Source organism: Bombina bombina, chromosome 6 (assembly GCF_027579735.1).
Source record: "Bombina bombina isolate aBomBom1 chromosome 6, aBomBom1.pri, whole genome shotgun sequence".
NCBI classification, from domain to species: domain Eukaryota; kingdom Metazoa; phylum Chordata; class Amphibia; order Anura; family Bombinatoridae; genus Bombina; species Bombina bombina.
This window is the reverse complement of record NC_069504.1, coordinates 106,619,464-106,640,364: the sequence shown is the minus strand read 5'-3', so window position 1 is coordinate 106,640,364 and position 20,901 is coordinate 106,619,464.

Sequence of the window (20,901 nt, the reverse complement as noted above, 5' to 3'; positions counted from 1 at the left end):
TGTATTTTTTCTCCCATTTTCAAGCCTCCTGCATCATGTGACAGACATCAGCCAATCACAGACTAGTATACGTATACCCAGTAAGCTTGTGCACATGCTCAGTAGAATCTTGTTCCTCAAAAAGTGTGAATATAAAAAGATTGTGCAAAATTTGATAATGTAAGTATATTGGAAAGTGTCTTAAAACTGCATGCTCTATCTGAATCAGAAAAGTTTATTTTGACTTGAGTGTCCCTTTAATTGCAACCCCATTTTGCTATATTGTTATCCTCTTCATTAGTGTCCTACATTTAGTAGCAGGAAATTAAGAGTCAAACAGTCATTTAACAGAGTTCCCTGAAGCAGAACAAACAATACAAATTCCCTGCAGAGAGGTCTAAAATTCAGGTGCAGGGGAAGAAATCAATCAACATAGACAAAGGAAAATTCAGCTAGATGCACATATCACTAATGTTTGTTGTTTGCATGTAGTTTTTTTTATTGCAGATTCACTACATAAGACAATTTAGAATAGATGTTTTTTATGGCAATTTAAAAAGGAAACCTAATAATTAAATATCAATAATAAAAAATAATGGGCTAGATTACTAGTGGTGCACCCGTTAAAGGCAAATTCGCTAGTTCATGGCTGTTTTTTGCTACCGCGAGTTTGCAGTAGCAATTAGCGCTCCGAAAATTTTCAAAATATCCTCCAATTGCCCCAAAAATAAAGTATATTGTAGGTTTTTATTTAAAAAAATATAGTAATAAAAACAAACTGCACAAAGCAGTTTTTAGGGGTCAAAGTTGGCGGGTGTGTTATAATAAAAAAACGGCAATGAAAATTGCCTTTACATTGTGGTCTATGGGGAACTGTGTGTTCCTTTTAAATATATATGTATATGCTTATATCGGATCGATCACAATATGTCTCCATTTCTAACAGTGACTCCCTCCCAGTCCCAGTCACGTGTGGTGTTCCCCAAGGTTCCATTCTTGGCCCCCTACTATTCACATTATTTATAAATGATCTGCCTAATGTCTGCAAATACTCAACTGTACACATGTACGCAGATGTCACGGTAATCTATGCAAACAATTCCTATCTGCCGCAGCTTGAAGCAGTGCTCCAAGACCAGTTCACAGAGGTAGAAAAGTGGATCTCAAAAAACAAACTCTTCCTAAATACTGACAAAACTGTCACAATGATCTTTGGAACGGGACCTAAACTACACAAACTACAAAATTCCCATCTATGCATCAAAACAAAATCAAATTGCACACTGACCGCAGTCCACTCTTTTAAATACTTGGGTATGTTGTTAGACCCCAATCTATCTTTTGGCCTTCATATAGAAAAACTGGCATCTAAACTTTATCAAAAAATAGGTGCCCTGTACAGAAACAAATCCTGCCTCAGCCCTACTGTAAAGGAAAAGATTGTACAGCAAATGCTGATGCCAATCGTGGATTATGGGGATGTAATATATGCACCTGCACCGCAAACTCACCTTAATAAACTTAATACATTGTATAACTCGTTCTGCCGCTTTGTGCTACAATGTAACTATAGGACACACCATTGTGACATGCTAAAAGAACTAAACTGGCTATCGCTGGAATCCAGACGCACCCTCCATCTTTCCTGCCTTGTGTTTAAGAGCCTTTCTGGGAAGCTCCCACCCTACCTGAGCAGAATGTTCTCCCCGGCTTTTCCCACCTCCTATAACCTCTGATCCAGTACCAGCACATTATTTAGCTTGCCTCAATACAAAAAGAAAGCAGCTCGATCCTCCTTTTACTACAGAACACCACAATTATGGAACGACCTCCCGCACAATTTCAAACCTTCCCCAAGCCTAATATCCTTTAAGAGATCCCTCTCTACATATCTCAAAACAGAATGCTCCTGTCATGGTTGATTATATATTTCCTAACTGTTCTATGTTAAATTTGTGTGCATATATTGTGTATTATTATTGTTTTTGTATTTTATTGTACCCATTGTACCAATGCAATGTTTTGTGTACCCAGGACATACTTGAAAACAAGAGAAATCTCAATGTATCTTTCCTGGTAAAATATTTGATAAATAAATAAATAAATATACATCTATATTTACGTGTTAATATGTGTATATACACATACAAACACATAAATATATATGTATTATTAATATACATATATATTTAAATCTGCTGCCCATCTCTGCGTGACTTACCCCCTTCATTGCGCTAGGTTCTCATGCCGTGTCTGACGGAATGAGAAGAAGGCTCCCATTGGAGCCTATGCAAGGGAGCTCTCATGAGCGCAAAGCTTCCGTGCAATGAGAATGCGAGGTCACGTTCGCATAGCACCGATCTTGTAATACCGGTGTACATTTGCGTGCGCTGGTATTATAAAGTGAAGAGCAAATACTGCCTTCACGAAAGCGATATTTTGTGCTCCACTTGTAATCTGGCCCAATATAATAAAATATAGATATCAGATTTGTTTCTGGGCAATTTCTAAAGAACTGTGCTTCATATTTTAGTGAAATAGTTCAGATGAGGCTCACTGCATACTGGTATTCTGTGTGAGAGGGTCTAAATCATTAGTGTTTTGCTGCAGCAAATTAGCTCTTCAACAAGTCTATGCTAAAACATCCTGACAAATTAATTTTGCTGATTAATTTTCTGTCTGAGCACTAAATAGCTGTTACAGTTTAATTGTTCTTTAAAGGGACAGTGCAGAGCAGCATGTGAATAAATATAAAAACAAAATAACATAATAAATGTATAATGCACAAATTAAACATGATACATCTGAAAATAATGTAAGTATATATATATATATTAGCAAATCTTTTTTTTTTACTTTTAATTTTAAGGGACAGTCTACAAAAACTTTTTATTGCTTAAAAATATAGATAATCCCTTTATTAGCCATCCCCTTGTTTTGCATAACAAACATGGTAATATTATTAATAAACGTTTTACCTCTGTTATTAGATTGTATCTAAGCCTCTGCAGATTGCCCCCTTATATCTGTACTTTTGACAGACTTGCATTTTAGCCAATTAGCGCTGACTCCTAGGTAACTCCTTCTGCGTGAGCTCAATGTTATCTATAGGGCACACATGAACTAACGCCCTCTAGTTGGGAAAAACTGCATTCTGATAAGAGGCTGCCTTCAAGGTCTTAGAAATTAGCATATGAGCCTCCTAGGTTTAGCTTTTGACTAAGAATACCAAGAGACCAAAGCAAAATTGATGATAAAAGTACTTTGGAAAGTTTTTTAAAATGACATACCCTATCTTAAAGGGACACTGAACCCACTTTTTTTCTTTCATGATTCAGATACAGCATGCAATTTTAAGCAAACTTCCTATTATCAATTTTTCTTTGTTCTCTTGCTATCTTTATTTGAAAAAGAAGGTATCTAAGCTAAGGAGCCAGTCAATTTTTGGTTCAGAACCATGGACACCACTTGTTTATTGATACTGTCCAATCAGCAAGGACAACCCAGGTTGCTCACCAAAAATGGGCCGGCATCTAAACTTACATTCTTGCTTTTTAAATAAAGATACCAAGAGAATGAAGAAAATTTGATAATAGGAGTAAATTACAAAGTTGCTTAAAATTGCATGCTCTATCTGAATCACAAAAGAAAAAATTGGGTTCAGTGTCCCTTTAATCATGAAAGTTTATTTTTGACTAGACTGTCCCTTTAATTTAACCAGGGTTGGGCACAATAACACACAGCAATTTGCATAACAGACTTGGCCTAATAGCAATCTCCAATGCATGAGAATAAAAACTGCCAGTCAATAGTTATATAGTTAAAGGGACATAAAAACACAAAAATGTATTTCCTAAATCAGATAGCTCATTTATTTTAAAACAACTTACCAATTTACTTCTATTATCAATTTTGCTTCATTCTATTGGTATCCCTTATTGAAGGGGCAGCAATGCACTACTAGGAACTAGCTGAACACATTGTTAAACCAATGGCAAGAGGAATATATTTTCCCCATAGACTTTAATGGAGAGCACAGAACAAAAACTAACACTTATCGCTCGTGCAAGAATGCGACAGAAGTTATTACCATTTCACATTCCAATTCTCTTCACATACAGGAAAATATTATTTTTATTTTAAATAAATATATATATACCTATATCTATCTATCTCTCTCTCTCTCTCTCTCTCTCTATATATATATATATATATATATATATATATATATATATATATATATATATATATTCATATAGATAAATAGGTATAGATATATATTTTGCATTAATATTAGCCTAATAGTAGTGCACTAATTCTTCATGTGTGCTAACCCAACATGAGTTAAATTGAGGTGCAATATGTATTTATTAAATATAAAATATTTAAAAATATGAATAATTCATGTAAATTATTATATATGTACTATAATATTCTAAGAAAACAATATAATATATATATATATATATATATATATATATATATATATAAATTAGAGTCAATGGGAAAGGCACTCCATATACAAATGTAGCAGCTTCCAGGGTTTTTGTACATCCAAATTGTTTGTATCATGCATTTGAGAAAGGAGGTGGAATGCCTCCGAAACGTCATGCATTCTTAACTTAACTTATTAAATGTTATATTTTATCCTGAACCAGTGAGTGCCTTTTTTCCACATACATATATATATATATATATATATATATATATATATATATTATAGTAACTATAATAATTAATAATTATGATTAATATTTTATCAATACTTTATATTTAATATTTACAGAACACGTCTTGAGATAACTAATTCTTCATGTGAGCTAACCCAACACCACATGCAACCTAAAGCGCATTATGCATATTTTACATTCCAATGTTCTTTACATATAAAAAAAATCTTATATTTTTTAAATATATCTTTCTATATATACTGTATCTGATAACGTTAATGTAAAAAATATATCTCTACCTTTATATCTATATGAATATATACAGGTATATATATAGAGAGATATATATAGGAATATATATATTTAAAAATACAAAGAACATTTCCTCTATATAAAGAACATTGGAATATTAAATATTTACAGTAAATACACAGTAAAATAAATATTAATTAGACATGATGATGTATATATATTATAGCACTTTGCAGTCAAATACATTGCCAAATACCATATACCTTTGAACCCTTGTAAATATTTTTTATTAATATTTTAGGAATAGTTTTTTTTATCAGATAGTGTTTATATGAGTGTAACTGTTTATTTTAATGTATTTATGTTATGTCTGGTGCAACTTTTATTTTATCCCTAACCCTTAAGCGAGGTTTTCAGTTGCACTAACTTGACATAAGTTAAATTAGATTGTGCTCAAGCAAACACATTTACTTCCAACTTGTAATACGCACGCAAATGAATGTGCCCATGATATTTCAATATCACGTGTACTAACGTTAGCACACCACTTGTAATCTAGCCCTCAGTGGGAATTTGGTTGGTCACATGGGTTTTTAATTGTATAGCTTTTATATGGTAGAAATAAGGCTCCCTTTTAAGATGTTTTAGCATGAAATAGTAGAGAAGGCATCCAATATTTGTAAATTTCTAGTTTAACTAAATCTCTGTACTCAGTCCCCCCAAAACATTATAAAGAGGTTCTGGATAAAAGGTGAAGTATTTTTTGCAGATGTGCTTGCATGAAGTACCTGGGGGGATTTAAGTTGCATTATACAGCCAAAAGTATGTGGACACCTGACCATCATACCTATTGTTGGACATCCCTTTACAAAACCATGGGTATTAAAGGGATAATAAAGTTAAAACTAAACTTTCATTATTTAGAAAGGGTATGCAATTTTAAACAACTTTCTAATTTACTTTTATCATCAAATTTGCTTTGTTCCCTTTGTGGTATTTTTGAAAAGCTAAACCTAGCTAGGCTCAAACTGATTTCTAAACAGTTGAAAACCGCCTCCTAGCTCAGAGCAATTTGAAAGTTTTTCACAGTTAGACTGTGCTAGTTCACATGTGTCATATAGATAACATTGTGCTCACTCCCGTGAAGTTATTTAGGAGTCTTCACTGATTGACTACACTGCATGTCTGTCAAAGGCACTTAGATAAGGAGGCTGTCTGCAAAGGCTTAGATACAAGGTAATCACAGAGGTAAAAAGCATATTAATATAACTGTGTTGGTTACGCAAAAACAGGAATGGGTAATAAAGGGATTATCTATCTTTTTAAATAAGAAATATTTTGGTGTAGACTGTCCCTTTTATATGGAAACCCCTTTGTGCCCTTCAGTCAAAAGAGCATTTGTTAAATTAGAGCTTACAACTGGCATTTCAGTTCATCCCAAAGGTGTTCAATGGGGATGAAGTCCTCTGTGCAGGCCACTTTAGTTCCTCCACACCAAACTCTTGAAACCATGTCTTCATGGGCCTCGCTTTGAGTACAGTGGAACAGTCATGTTGGAACAGGTAAGGACCTTCCCCAAACTGTTACCACAATGTTGGTAGCACCCAATTGTATAAAATATATTTTATCCTGTATCATTAAGATGACCCTTCAATGGAACTAAGAAACCTAGCCCAAACCCTGAAAAACATCCCTCTTCCACTAAACTTTGCCACAATGTGCATTCTGGTAGCTAGATAGAGTTCTCCAGGCATCCACCGCACCCAGATTCTTCCATCAGACTGCCAGCTTCATCACTTCAGAGAAAACATTCCCACTGCTCCAGTGTCCATTAGTGGAGTGTTTTACACCACTCCAGCCGACGCTTGGCACTGTGTACGTTGATGTCTTGTGTATAGTTGCTTGGCCATGGATATCCATTTCTTAAAGCTCACAACACACAGTTCTTGTACTGATGTTGCTTCCAGAGACAGTTTTGAACTCTATAGTTATTGATATAACAGATGATAAGCAAATTTTACACTCTACAAGCTTCAGTAGTTGGCGAGTTTGAGTGGTCTAAAACTGCCATGTTTAAAGTCATTGATCTATTCACTATGATCCATGGTTATGTGCTGGATTTTACACACCTGCTAGCAATGGGAGTGGCTGAAAGACATCAACTCAATTATAAAGGGTTGTCCACTTACTTTTGGCCTTATAGTGTATATTTGTCAATCTCAACTTGAATTTAAACACTACAAATAGCCAGAACATGATTCTGTAAAGCTCACTGGGATTGTAAGATTCTATAATAAATCTCCAGTACTATGAAACCCCTGTTCTAATTCCATAAAGGCAGTTTGTACCTTAAGAACAGTGTGTCTCGCAAATGGGGTGTTCCCAACTTTTAAGTATGTGAAGGTGATGCATATATTATTATAGGACTTTAAAAATTGTATAAAATGATTAAATTACTTTTTGAAATAAATTATGCAGTACAAAATTCCATTAAAAATTGTAACAAAATTGTTCTGCAAAAATTATATTTTAAATTTAACTTTCTTAAAATTAAAATTTGTATTGAAACTGTACAGAAAAAAAAAACCAATTTAAAGTGTACAGTATAAATTGTAATTTAAATACACTGCACAGGCAAAAAACGCTGTGAAATTCAGATTTTTAAAAAAATATAATTCCATGAGGTCTGCCCCTGTTAGTGTCGGCGTGGAAAACCACATCTAGCCGGGCAAAGTTTTTAGAAGCAGGTCAGGTTGTTGTTTTTTGTAAATTTCAGTTTGTGAGATTTTCTTATTTTTCTAACTTAAACTCATTAAAGGGACATCAAACTTATTTTTTTTTTCTTTCATGATTTAGACAGACCATACAATTTTTAACAACTTTCCAATTTACTTCTATTATCTACTTTGATTCCTTCTCTTAGTATTCTTTGTTGAAAGGCACACCTAGGTAGGCTTAAGAGCAGCAATGCACTACTGGGAGGTAGCTGCTGATTGGTGGCTGCACACATATGCCTTTTGTCCTTAACTCAACCAATGTGTTCAGCTAGCTCCTAGTAGTGAATTGCATATCCGTCAACAAAGAATACCAAGAAAATTAACTAAATTTCAAAATAGAAGTAAACTGAAAAGTTATTTAAAATGATATGCTGTATCAGGATCAGAAAAAAAAAAAGAGTTTTATGTAACTCCTGTCAGCTAACAACAGGAAACTGAGGCTACAATTCGCACAGGCTCACCAAAATTGGACAATAGAAGACTGAAAAAACGTTGCCTGGTCTGATGAGTCTCGAATTTAGCTGCAACATTCTGATGGTAGGGTCAGAATTTGGTGTAAACAACATGAAAGCATACAGGGAGTGCAGAATTATTAGGCAAGTTGTATTTTTGAGGATTAATTTTATTATTGAACAACAACCATGTTCTCAATGAACCCAAAAAACTCATTAATATCAAAGCTGAATATTTTTGGAAGTAGTTTTTAGTTTGTTTTTAGTTTTAGCTATTTTAGGGGGATATCTGTGTGTGCAGGTGACTATTACTGTGCATAATTATTAGGCAACTTAACAAAAAACAAATATATACCCATTTCAATTATTTATTTTTACCAGTGAAACCAATATAACATCTCAACATTCACAAATATACATTTCTGACATTCAAAAACAAAACAAAAACAAATCAGTGACCAATATAGCCACCTTTCTTTGCAAGGACACTCAAAAGCCTGCCATCCATGGATTCTGTCAGTGTTTTGATCTGTTCACCATCAACATTGCGTGCAGCAGCAACCACAGCCTCCCAGACACTGTTCAGAGAGATGTACTGTTTTCCCTCCTTGTAAATCTCACATTTGATGATGGACCACAGGTTCTCAATGGGGTTCAGATCAGGTGAACAAGGAGGCCATGTCATTAGATTTTCTTCTTTTATACCCTTTCTTGCCAGCCACGCTGTGGAGTACTTGGACGCGTGTGATGGAGCATTGTCCTGCATGAAAATTATGTTTTTCTTGAAGGATGCAGACTTCTTCCTGTACCACTGCTTGAAGAAGGTGTCTTCCAGAAACTGGCAGTAGGACTGGGAGTTGAGCTTGACTCCATCCTCAACCCGAAAAGGCCCCACAAGCTCATCTTTGATGATACCAGCCCAAACCAGTACTCCACCTCCACCTTGCTGGCGTCTGAGTCGGACTGGAGCTCTCTGCCCTTTACCAATCCAGCCACGGGCCCATCCATCTGGCCCATGAAGACTCACTCTCATTTCATCAGTCCATAAAACCTTAGAAAAATCAGTCTTGAGATATTTCTTGGCCCAGTCTTGACGTTTCAGCTTGTGTGTCTTGTTCAGTAGTGGTCGTCTTTCAGCCTTTCTTACCTTGGCCATGTCTCTGAGTATTGCACACCTTGTGCTTTTGGGCACTCCAGTGATGTTGCAGCTCTGAAATATGGCCAAACTGGTGGCAAGTGGCATCTTGGCAGCTGCACGCTTGACTTTTCTCAGTTCATGGGCAGTTATTTTGCGCCTTGGTTTTTCCACACGCTTCTTGCGACCCTGTTGACTATTTTGAATGAAACGCTTGATTGTTCGATGATCACGCTTCAGAAGCTTTGCAATTTTAAGAGTGCTGCATCCCTCTGCAAGATATCTCACTATTTTTGACTTTTCTGAGCCTGTCAAGTCCTTATTTTGACCCATTTTGCCAAAGGAAAGGAAGTTGCCTAATAATTATGCACACCTGATATAGGGTGTTGATGTCATTAGACCACACCCCTTCTCATTACAGAGATGCACATCACCTAATATGCTTAATTGGTAGTAGGCTTTCGAGCCTATACAGCATGGAGTAAGACAACATGCATAAAGAGGATGATATGGTCAAAATACTCATTTGCCTAATAATTCTGCACTCCCTGTATATCCATCCTGCTTTGTATCAACGGTTCAGGCTGCCAGCAGGATAATGCACCATGGCACAAAGCTCAAATCATCTCAAACTGGTTTCTTGAACATGACAATGAGTTCACTGTACTCCAATGGCCTCCACAGTCACCAGATCTCAATCCAATAGAGCACCTTTGGGATGTGGTGGAACGGTAGATTCGTATCATGGATGTGCAGCTGACAAATCTGCAACAACTGCGTGATACTATCATGTCAATATGGACCAAAATCTCTGAGGAATGTTTCCAACACCTTGTTGAATCTATGCCACGAAGCATTAAGGCAATTCTGAAGGGAAAAGAGGGTCCAACCCGGTACTAGCAAGGTATACCTAATAAAGTGGCCAGTGAGTGTATATATTCCTTTATATATCTGTGGAAATCCATATTAGTCTTTTATGTTGGGTGCTTTTTTTCATTTAATTGTACTGAGAGAGTTTGGACAAGCATAAGAGCATTCATACATACAAATTGAGACTCACACCTTTCACACCCAAAACCATAGAAATTGTGTAGCAGATTGTTCATTCCTATTCATTTTCTGTATAAAGTACAAAAAGGTGCAAAGTGGATAATAAATATTATGGCCTTTTTATTATTATTATTATTATTATTATTATTATTATTATTATTATTATCATCATTTATTTGTATAGTGCCGCAAAATTCTGTAGCACTGTGTACAGAAATAGCGGTATACAATGACAAGGATTTGTGATAAGATACAAAACATAACAGACTAAACAAATCTAGTACAGGAATAAGTTGGCCCTGCTCCATAGAGGTTACAGTCTACAGGTTGAAAGTGCAGAGACATAAGGTTTGGGGTAGCTTGTCACATGGAATGTAGTTTCAACCGTGTGTCAAGCCAGTTCAAGAATTATTTTGGCTAGTATGAAAAAACAGAGGAGAGATTGTAAGCCTCTCTGAATAGGTGTGTTCTCAAGGAGTGTCTGAAGCTATACAAGGTTGGAAACAGTCTTATGGAGCTTGGTAGAGATTTCCAGAGGACAAGAGCAGCACGCGAGAAGTCTTGGAGGCATGAGTTGGATGTAGAGATAATAGGTAAGTGGAGAGACGTAGATCAGAGGTTGATCAAAAAGGACGAGTTGGGAAATATTTTGAGATGAGAGAGGAAATATAGTTGGGAGTGAGGATGTTGAGTTCTTTGTAACTCAGGGTCAATACTTTAAACTGTATTCTGGAGTGTATGGGAAGCCAGTGTAGAGACTGGCAGAGAGGAGCAGCTGATGTAGATGAGTCTAGCTAAAGCATTTATAATAGGTTGGAGGGTGGAGAGGCAGTGTTTGGGAAGGCCATTTAGAAGTAGATTGCAATAATCATTGCATGATAAAATGAGGGAAAGCATTAGTATTTTTTGTATTTTTTTTAAAGTAAGGAAATAACAAATTCTGAAAATGTAAGTGTGCACAGCAGGATTTGGTAAGAACTTGTATATGCGGGGTGAATGTGAGTTCTGAGTCAAGTGAGACCCCAAGTCAGCAGACCTGGGGTAAGGTGTTGAGAATGGAGTCTCTAGGTGTCAGAGAAATGTCAGGTGGCGGATGTCTTGAAGAGGGGGGAACAAGAAGCAGATCAGTTTTGGACAGAGTGAGTTGCGGGTAGTGCGAGGACATCCGAGAACAAATTACAGAGAGACAGTTGGTAATCTGGTTGAGTAAAGAAGGAGAAATATCAGTGGAGTAAAGATAGATTTGGGTATCATCAGCATATAAGTGTTAATGGAACCCAAAAGAGGATATAAGTTTTCCAAGGGAAGATGTATAACGAGAGAAAAACAAGTGACCCAAGACAGAGCCTTGCGGTACTCACACTGAAAGAGGCAAAGGATAAGAAGATATGCTGTTAAGGAAACAGAAAACGAGTGGTTTGAGAAATATGAAGCAAACCAGGAGAGGGCTGTGTCTCAGATGCCAAATGAATGTAAGATTTTTAGGAGAGGATGATCAACTGTGTCAAAAGCATCAGATAGGTCCAGAAGAATTAGTAAGGAGTAGTGTCTCTTTACTTGAGCTGATAACAGATCATTTGTTACTTTAGTGAGAGCAGTTTCTGTTGAGTGTTTAGGGCAGAAACCAGATAGTAGTGAATCAAGTAAGGAGTTAATTGAGAGAAATTGAGTTATGCGATTATAGACCAGTTGCTCCAATAATTTGGAAGCAAAGGGATGTAAGGAGTGTGACGGACTTTGGATACTGAAACTGGGTATATCCACCAAAACGATCCTTCTCTACCCTGGAACCTGTAGTTGTAGAGCGGGAAAGTGATTTTAGCAAGTAGCCCACCCTAATAACCAGACGAGACCAGTATTAAGGTGAAAACACAAACAGACTTTATTGGGATAAACACACAGCTTATATACACAATTGCCATCTGATAAGAGCCTTATCTGAACAAGAAATCACCGTCCCTCCAGACAGGCTGGCGCCTCCATAGGAGAGCTAGGAATGTAGAGATCCCACAAGAGTTAGGTTGTATTTTCGAGGTGATCCAGAGGGAGCAGCGGCTATTACTGGGTATCTTTGAAGAGCCCCATACCCCCAGATGTCACAGTCCAAAAATGGACATGATTCATGGCTGGTGGCCGGAGCGGCGGCCTGGCAAATGTTTACCCAGGACCAGCATGAGGTTGCGAGGTGTCCAAAACCCAGGTTCCCTCCCTCTCTCCCTCCTAGGAATCACCCCAGTCCATGTCCCCCAGAGGTAAAGCAAGTCTTCAAAAGAGTGGAGTTCTGGGGCAACGGGCCTCTGGAGCGACCTAGGATAAAGTCTAGCTGGGATCTCTAGTGCAATCGAGATAATAGAAAAAGGGAAATGGGGGAACACAATAATCCATATGATGGGAGGGGGATGGCCTTGGCAGCCTGGTATCTGTGACAAGGAGATTGGCCGATAGTTAGAAGTGGTGGAAAGGTCAAACAAGGAATTTTTAATGATTGGTGTGATTGATGAATGCTTGAATGCATCAGGAAATGTGCCAGCGGTGAAAGACTGGTTAAAGGTAGTGGATGAGGGTAGGGGTTAGTGAAGCAGAGAGAGAGGGGAGAAGTTGTGAAGAAATAAGATCAAGTGGGTAGGTTGTGAGATGAGCCGAATACAAGAGAATGGAGTCTTCTTCTTATGTTACAGTAACAGAGAGGTTTGTTAATAGAAGGGGTGGGTAGGAGGGCTGGGTTTGAGGGGTGTGAGGGGTAGATGTATTTTAGTAGTGGGCGGAGGTGCAGGCGAACGTAGAAGGAAGTAAAGGGTTAAGAACAGCCTTCTGGGGTTGAATGTGTGAGAAATAGGGGCATATTTATCAAGCTCCGTATTGAGCTTGATGCTGCTGCTTCATAACTTCTGTTTCCAGCGAGCCTGAAGGCTCACCGGAAGGCTTGCCGGAAAAAGAAGTTATGAAGCAGCGGTCTAAAGACTGCTGCTCCATAACTTGTCCGCCTGCTCTGCGGCTGTGGGCAGAAATCAACCCGATCTAATAAGATCGGGTTGATTGACACCGCCTGCTAGCTGCCGGCCACGAATCTGCAGGGTGCGGTATTGCACCAGCAGCTCACAAGAACTTCTGGTGCAATGATAAATGCTGACAGCGTATGCTGTCGGCATTTATCGATGTGGAGCAATGTGCAGCAGACATGATACGCTACTTTGTATCATGTCCGCTCGCACATTGTTAAATATACCTTATAGACTTGTTTGGCCAGGCTAAGGGCAGAGTCGTATGACTTAAGGATTAATTTATGCAGGCCTTGATCATATTCTTTCTGATATTGGTGGTAAATATTGAGTTTTCGAGTTTAACTGGTGATTAGTGGTGGCACATATATGACTCTTGCCATTGGCTTCCCCAGTGTGTTCAGCTTCTGGTAGTGCATTGCTGACCCTGAGGTTTACTCAACAATGCATTCTAAGAGAACAAAGGAAATTTGAAAATAGAGGTAAATTGTAAAGTTGATTAAAATTGCATGTTTTATCTCAATCATGAATATTTAATTCTGACTTTACTGTACCTTTAAGTCTGATTTTTTTTCCAGTCCTTAAAACTCAAAAAAACACATAAAGCTTCAGTAAACTTGAGGTGAGCTTAATATTCTAGAGCAGTTTCGGCTTGCACTCAAGCAAAACTTATAGCTTTATACTTGTAATTCCAGCACAAATAAACACAGTTGTAATTATCCATATACTCTGTGCTTGAGCAAAGTCGGCCATACTATCCATTCTCTCGTTAGAGCACTTTACCATGGACTTGTAATATCAATGTGGCGAACTAATAGTAGCTTGGTCAAGCAAAACTGGGTATCCCACGCTCGCCACTTGTATACTAGCCAGGGGCAAAACTACAGGGGGTGCAGAGGTCGCAATTACGACTGGGTCCCCAAGGGTGGAGGCCAAGCTTCATTAAAAAAAAAAAAAAAAACGTTGACCTGCCACTGCCTGCACTGATATCATGTGAGTGTGACATGATGCTTCACTAGTGTCTCTGACTACAGGGGTTAGTGTTTCACCCATTGGTGTTTATGTGTGTGTGTATGTGTGTATGTATGTATGTGACTGTGTGTGTATTTATGCATGTATGTATGTGCGTGTATGTTTGTGGAACCAGCAAATTACAGACCTTGTTACTACAGCATGAGGGGGGTTGGGGCTAAACAGTGTCAGTCTATACAGTACCACTATATACAGTACGAGGGGGCTGGACCATGTCACAGACTACTGTGGTCACTTTATAAAGTACTGGGACGGGTAGGGTCAGGCCAACCATCTCACCGGCAGATTACAGACTGTGTCACTGACTCACTATATACAGTACTGGTGGGTTCGACATTGTCACTATATACAGTAATAGGGGGTCAGACCAACTCACAGACTGTGGGCACAGGGTACCTCCTTTTGCATACATGTAATCTGATTCACATTTTTTTCTGTGTTAAATGTAAAAAAAAAAAAAAAAAGATATGTATCAAATTCACTTTTTTGGGGTGGGGGGGCCCTTCTTAGATTCTTGCACCTGGGCCCTGTGGTTTCTAGTTATGCCTCTGATACTAGCCCTATGATGTTTAGGCAAAAATGTATAGCTGCAGCAGAAGCCCACACTATTATTTCATAGCTTAATTGAGAATTTCCATTAAGAAATGCTCTGTGACCTAAATATGTATAGCTTAGAGGAGAGAAGGGAGGTGATATAAGGTTATATGAGAGAAACGTTTAATTATATTAAAGGCACATAATAGCCATATGCTAAACCACTTGAAAGTGATGCAGCATAGCTGTAAAAAGCTGTCAAGAAAATATCACATGACCATATCTATGTAAAAAGGGGAGATATTTTATCTCAAAATGTCTTCAGTTTACAATAATAAGTGCTCTGTAAACAGCTGCATGTTAAAAAAAAAAACAGCCAATCAGATTCATCAGTATTGATGTCACACTTTATTGTGATCTCATGAGATTTCACAGTAAACTTTCTTAAACTGAAGAGGGAAATTAAAAGATTGTGCTACACTTTCAAGATGCACCCTTCCTTGCATGTCCCAGGATTAGCATTTTGATTTGCTGCTTTAAGTCCATTTACAGTAGAATGTGATAATGGCTACTGACAGAGTTTTGTGGTAAAATATATATTTCTTTCATGTAATTGGCAAGAGTCCATGAGCTAGTGACATATGGGATATACAATCCTACCAGGAGGGGCAAAGTTTCCCAAACCTCAAAATGCCTATAAATACACCCCTCACCACACCCACAATTCAGTTTTACAAACTTTGCCTCCTATGGAGGTGGTGAAGTAAGTTTGTGCTAAGATTTCTACGTTGATATGCGCTTCTCAGCATTGTTGAAGCCCGATTCCTCTCAGAGTACAGCGAATGTCAGAGGGACGTGAAGGGAGTATCACCTATTGAATACGATGATTTCTCTAACGGGGGTCTTTTTCATGGGTTCTCTGTTATCGGTCGTAGAGATTCATCTCCTACCTCCCTTTTCAGATCGACGATATACTCTCAATTTACCATTACCTCTACTAATAACTGTTTTAGTACTGGTTTGGCTATCTGCTATATGTGGATGGGTGTCTTTTGGTAAGTATGTTTTCATTACTTAAGACACTCTCAGCTATGGTTTGGCACTTTATGTAAATTATATAAAGTTCTAAATATTTGTATTGTACTTATATTTGCCATGAGTCAGGTTCATGTATTTCCTTCTGCAGACTGTCAGTTTCATATTTGGGAATATAAACACTTTAAGAAATTTATTTCTTACCTGGGGTTTAGTCTTTTTTCAATTTGACTACTTTTTGCAATTGCGGGTGTTAGGCCCGCGGGTGCGTCAAATGCTAGACTTTATAGCGTCATTTTTGGCGCAAACTTTTTTGGCGCGGAAAAATAATAGTTTTTGACGCAACTTCGTAATTTCCGGCGTCATACGTGACGCCGAGACCTTTCACACGGCGGCGTCATTAGTGACGCAAGTGTGTCATTTCCGGTCATTTTTGGCGCCAAAAAAGTTTTCATTATTTCAATACCCCATTGTTGTTTGCCTCCTGCTTTCTTCTCTATCAAGAGGCCTATGCTTTTGCATTTTTTGCCATTCCTGAAACTGTCATTTAAGGAAATAGATAATTTTGCTTTATAGGTTGTTTTTTCTCTTACATTGAGCAAGATGTCCCAATCCGATACTGTCTCTGAAGTTTCTGCTGGAACATTGCTGCCTGACATCGGTTCTACCAAACCTAAGTGCATTTGTTGTAAAATTGTAGAAATTATTCTGTCATTTGTAATAGTTGTCATGATAAACTTTTACATGCAGATAGTGTTTCTATCAGTAATAGTACATTGCCAGTTGCAGTTCCTTCAACTTCTAATGTGCATGATATACCTGTAAATTTTAAAGAATTTGTTTCTGATTCTATTATGAAGGCTTTGTCTGCATTTCCACCTTCTAATAAACGTAAAAGGTCTTTTAAAACTTCTCATTTAGCTGATGAAATTTCAAATGACCAACAACATAATAATTCATCCTCTTCTGATGAGGATCTATCTGAAACAGAAGATCCTTCCTCAGATATTGACACTGACAAATCTACTTATTTATTTAAAATAGAGTATATGCGTTCTTTATTAAAAGAAGTGTTAATTACTTTGGATATTGAGGTAACCAGTCCTATTGACGTTCAGTCTAATAAACGTTTAAATGCTGTTTTTAAACCTCCTGTGGTTTCCCCAGGTGTTTTTCCCATTCCTGAGGCTATTTCTGATATGATTTCTAGGGAATGGAATAAGCCAGGTACTTCCTTTATTCCTTCTTCAAGGTTTAAGAGATTGTATCCTTTACCAGCAAAATCTATAGAGTTTTGGGAAAAGATCCCCAAAGTTGATGGGGCTATTTCTACTCTTGCTAAACGTACCACTATTCCTATGGAAGATAGCACTTCCTTTAAGGATCCTTTAGATAGGAAGCTTGAATCTTATCTAAGGAAGGCCTATTTATATTCAGGTCATCTTCTCAGACCTGCTATTTCTTTGGGTGATGTTGCGGCTGCATCAACTTTCTGGTTGGAAAATTTAGCGCAACATGAATTGGATTTTGACATATCTAGCATTGTTCGCTTACTGCAACATGCTAATCATTTTATTTGTGATGCCATTTTTGATATTATCAAAATTGATGTTAGATCCATGTCTTTAGCTGTATTAGCTAGAAGAGCTTTGTGGCTTAAGTCTTGGAATGCTGATATGACATCTAAATCTAGATTACTATCTCTTTCTTTCCAAGGTAATAATTTATTTGGTTCTCAGTTGGATTCTATTATTTCAACTATCACTGGAGGAAAAGGAGTTTTTTGCCTCAGGATAAAAAACCTAAGGGTAAATCTAAGGCTTCTAACCGTTTTCGTTCCTTTCGTCAGCATAAGGAACAAAAACTCAATCCTCCTCCCAAGGAATCTGCTTCCAGTTGGAAGCCTTCCTCAAATTGGAATAAATCCAAGCCATTTAGGAAACCAAAGTCTGCCCCTAAGTCCGCATGAAGGTGCGGCCCTCATTCCAGCTCAGCTGGTAGGGGGCAGATTAAGGTTTTTCAAGGATTTTTGGATAAAAACTATCCAAAATCATTGGATTCAGAGCATTGTCTCTCAAGGGTATCGAATAGGATTCAAAGTAAGACCTCCTGTGAGAAGATTTTTTCTCTCACGCATCCCTGTAAATCCAGTAAAAGCTCAGGCTTTTCTGAAGTGTGTTTCAGACCTGGAGTCTTCAGGGGTAATCATGCCAGTTCCTCCTCAGGAACAAGGTTTGGGGTTTTATTCAAACCTATTCATTGTACCAAAGAAAGAAAATTTGTTCAGACCAGTTCTGGATCTGAAAATTTTGAATCGTTATGTAAGAGTACCAACTTTCAAGATGGTGACTATAAGGACTATTCTGCCTTTTGTTCAGCAAGGACATTATATGTCCACAATAGACTTGCAGGATGCATACCTTCATATTCCGATTCATCCAGAACACTATCAGTTTCTGAGATTCTCTTTTCTAGACAAGCATTACCAATTTGTTGCTCTTCCATTTGGTCTAGCAACAGCTCCAAGAATCTTTTCAAAGGTTCTGGGTGCCCTACTATCTGTAATCAGAGAACAGGGTATTGCGGTGTTTCCTTATTTGGACGATATCTTGGTACTAGCTCAGTCTTTACATACTGCAGAATCTCACACGAATCAACTAGTGTTGTTTCTTCGGAAACATGGTTGGAGGATCAATTTACCAAATAGTTTCTTGATTCCTCAGACAAGGGTCACCTTTTTAGGTTTCCAGATAGATTCAGTGTTCATGACTCTGTCTCTAACAGACAAGAGACGTTTAAAATTGGTCGCAGCATGCCGGCACCTTCAGTCTCAGTCATTCCCTTCAGTGGCTATGTGCATGGAAGTTTTAGGTCTCATGACTGCAGCATCGGACGCGATCCCCTTTGCTCGTTTTCACATGAGACCTCTACAGCTTTGCATGCTGAATCAATGGTGCAGGGATTATGCAAAGATATCACAATTAATATCCTTGAATCCCAATGTACAACACTCTCTGACATGGTGGATAGATTACCATCGTTTGGTTCAAGGGGCCTCATTAGTTCGGCCAACCTGGACTGTGATCTCAACAGATGCGAGTCTTTCAGGTTGGGGAGCTGTTTGGGGATCTCTGACAGCACAAGGGGTTTGGAAATCTCAAGAGGCGAGATTACCAATAAATATTTTAGAACTCCGTGCAATTCTCAGGGCTCTTCAGTTTTAGCCTCTGCTAAAGAGAGAACCGTTCATTTGTTTTCAGACAGACAATATCACAACTGTGGCTTATGTCAATCATCAGGGTGGGACTCACAGTCCCCAAGCTATGAAAGAAGTATCTTGGATACTTGCTTGGGCGGAATCCAGCTCCTGTCTAATCTCTGTGGTACATATCCCAGGTGTAGACAATTGGGAGGCGGATTATCTCAGCCGCCAGACTTTACATCCAGGGGAGTGGTCTCTCCATCCAGATGTGTTTTCTCAGATTGTTCAGATGTGGGGGCTTCCAGAGATAGATCTCATGGCCTCTCATCTAAACAAGAAACTTCCCAGATACCTGTCCAGGTCCAGGGATGTTCAGGCGGAAGCAGTGGATGCACTGACACTTCCTTGGTGTTATCATCCTGCTTACATTTTCCCGCCTCTAGTTCTCCTTCCAAGAGTGATCTCCAAAATCATCATGGAACAGTCTTTTGTGTTGCTGGTGGCTCCAGCATGGCCACACAGGTTGTGGTATGCGGATCTGGTGCGTATGTCCAGTTGCCTGCCTTGGCCACTTCCGTTACGGCCGGATCTACTATCTCAAGGTCCGTTTTTCCATCAGGATCTCAAATCATTAAATTTGAAGGTGTGGAAATTGAACGCTTAGTTCTAAGTCATAGAGGTTTCTCTGACTCAGTGATTAATACTATGTTACAAGCTCGTAAATCTGTCTCTAGAAAGATTTATTATAGAGTTTGGAAGACTTATATTTCATGGTGTTCTTCTCATAAATTCTCCTGGCATTCTTTTAGAATTCCTAGAATTTTACAGTTCCTTCAGGATGGTTTGGATAAGGGTTTGTCTGCAAGTTCCTTGAAAGAACAAATCTCCGCTCTTTCTGTTTTATTTCACAGAAAGATTGCTATACTTCCTGATATTCACTGTTTTGTACAGGCTTTAGTTCGTATTAAGCCTGTCATTAAATCAATTTCTCCTCCATGGAGTCTTAATTTGGTTTTGAAGGCATTACAGGCTCCTCCATTTGAGCCTATGCATTCTTTGGACATTAAACTACTTTCTTGGAAAGTGTTGTTCCTTTTGGCTAGCTATTCTGCTAGAAGAGTTTCTGAGCTATCTGCTCTTTCTTGTGAGTCTCCTTTTCTGATTTTTCATCAGGATAAGGCAGTTTTGTGGACTTCTTTTCAATTTTTACCTAAGGTTGTGAATTGTAACAACATTAGTAGAGAAATTGTTGTCCCTTCCTTATGTCCTAATCCTAAGAATTCTTTGGAAAGATCCTTACATTCTTTGGATGTGGTAAGAGCTTTGAAATATTATGTGGAAGCTACTAAAGATTTCAGGAAGACTTCAAGTCTATTTGTTTAATTTTCTGGTCCTAGGAAAGGTCAGAAGGCTTCTGCTAGTTCCTTGGCTTCTTGGTTGAAACTTTTGATTCAACAAGCTTATTTGGAGTCGGGTCAGGCCCCTCCTCAGAGAATTACAGCTCATTCTACTAGATCAGTTTCCACTTTGTGGGCTTTTAAGAATGAAGCTTCAGTTGATCAGATTTGCAAAGCGGCGACTTGGTCCTCTTTGCATACATTTACTAAATTCTACCGTTTTGATGTATTTGCTTCTTCGGAAGCAGTTTTTGGTAGAAAAGTTCTTCAGGCAGCTGTTTCAGTTTGATTCTTCTGCTTTTTGATTTAAGTTTTTTTCTTTCAAAAATGAAATAAACTTATTTTTTTGGGTTGTGGATTAATTTTTTCAGCGAAATATGGCTGCTT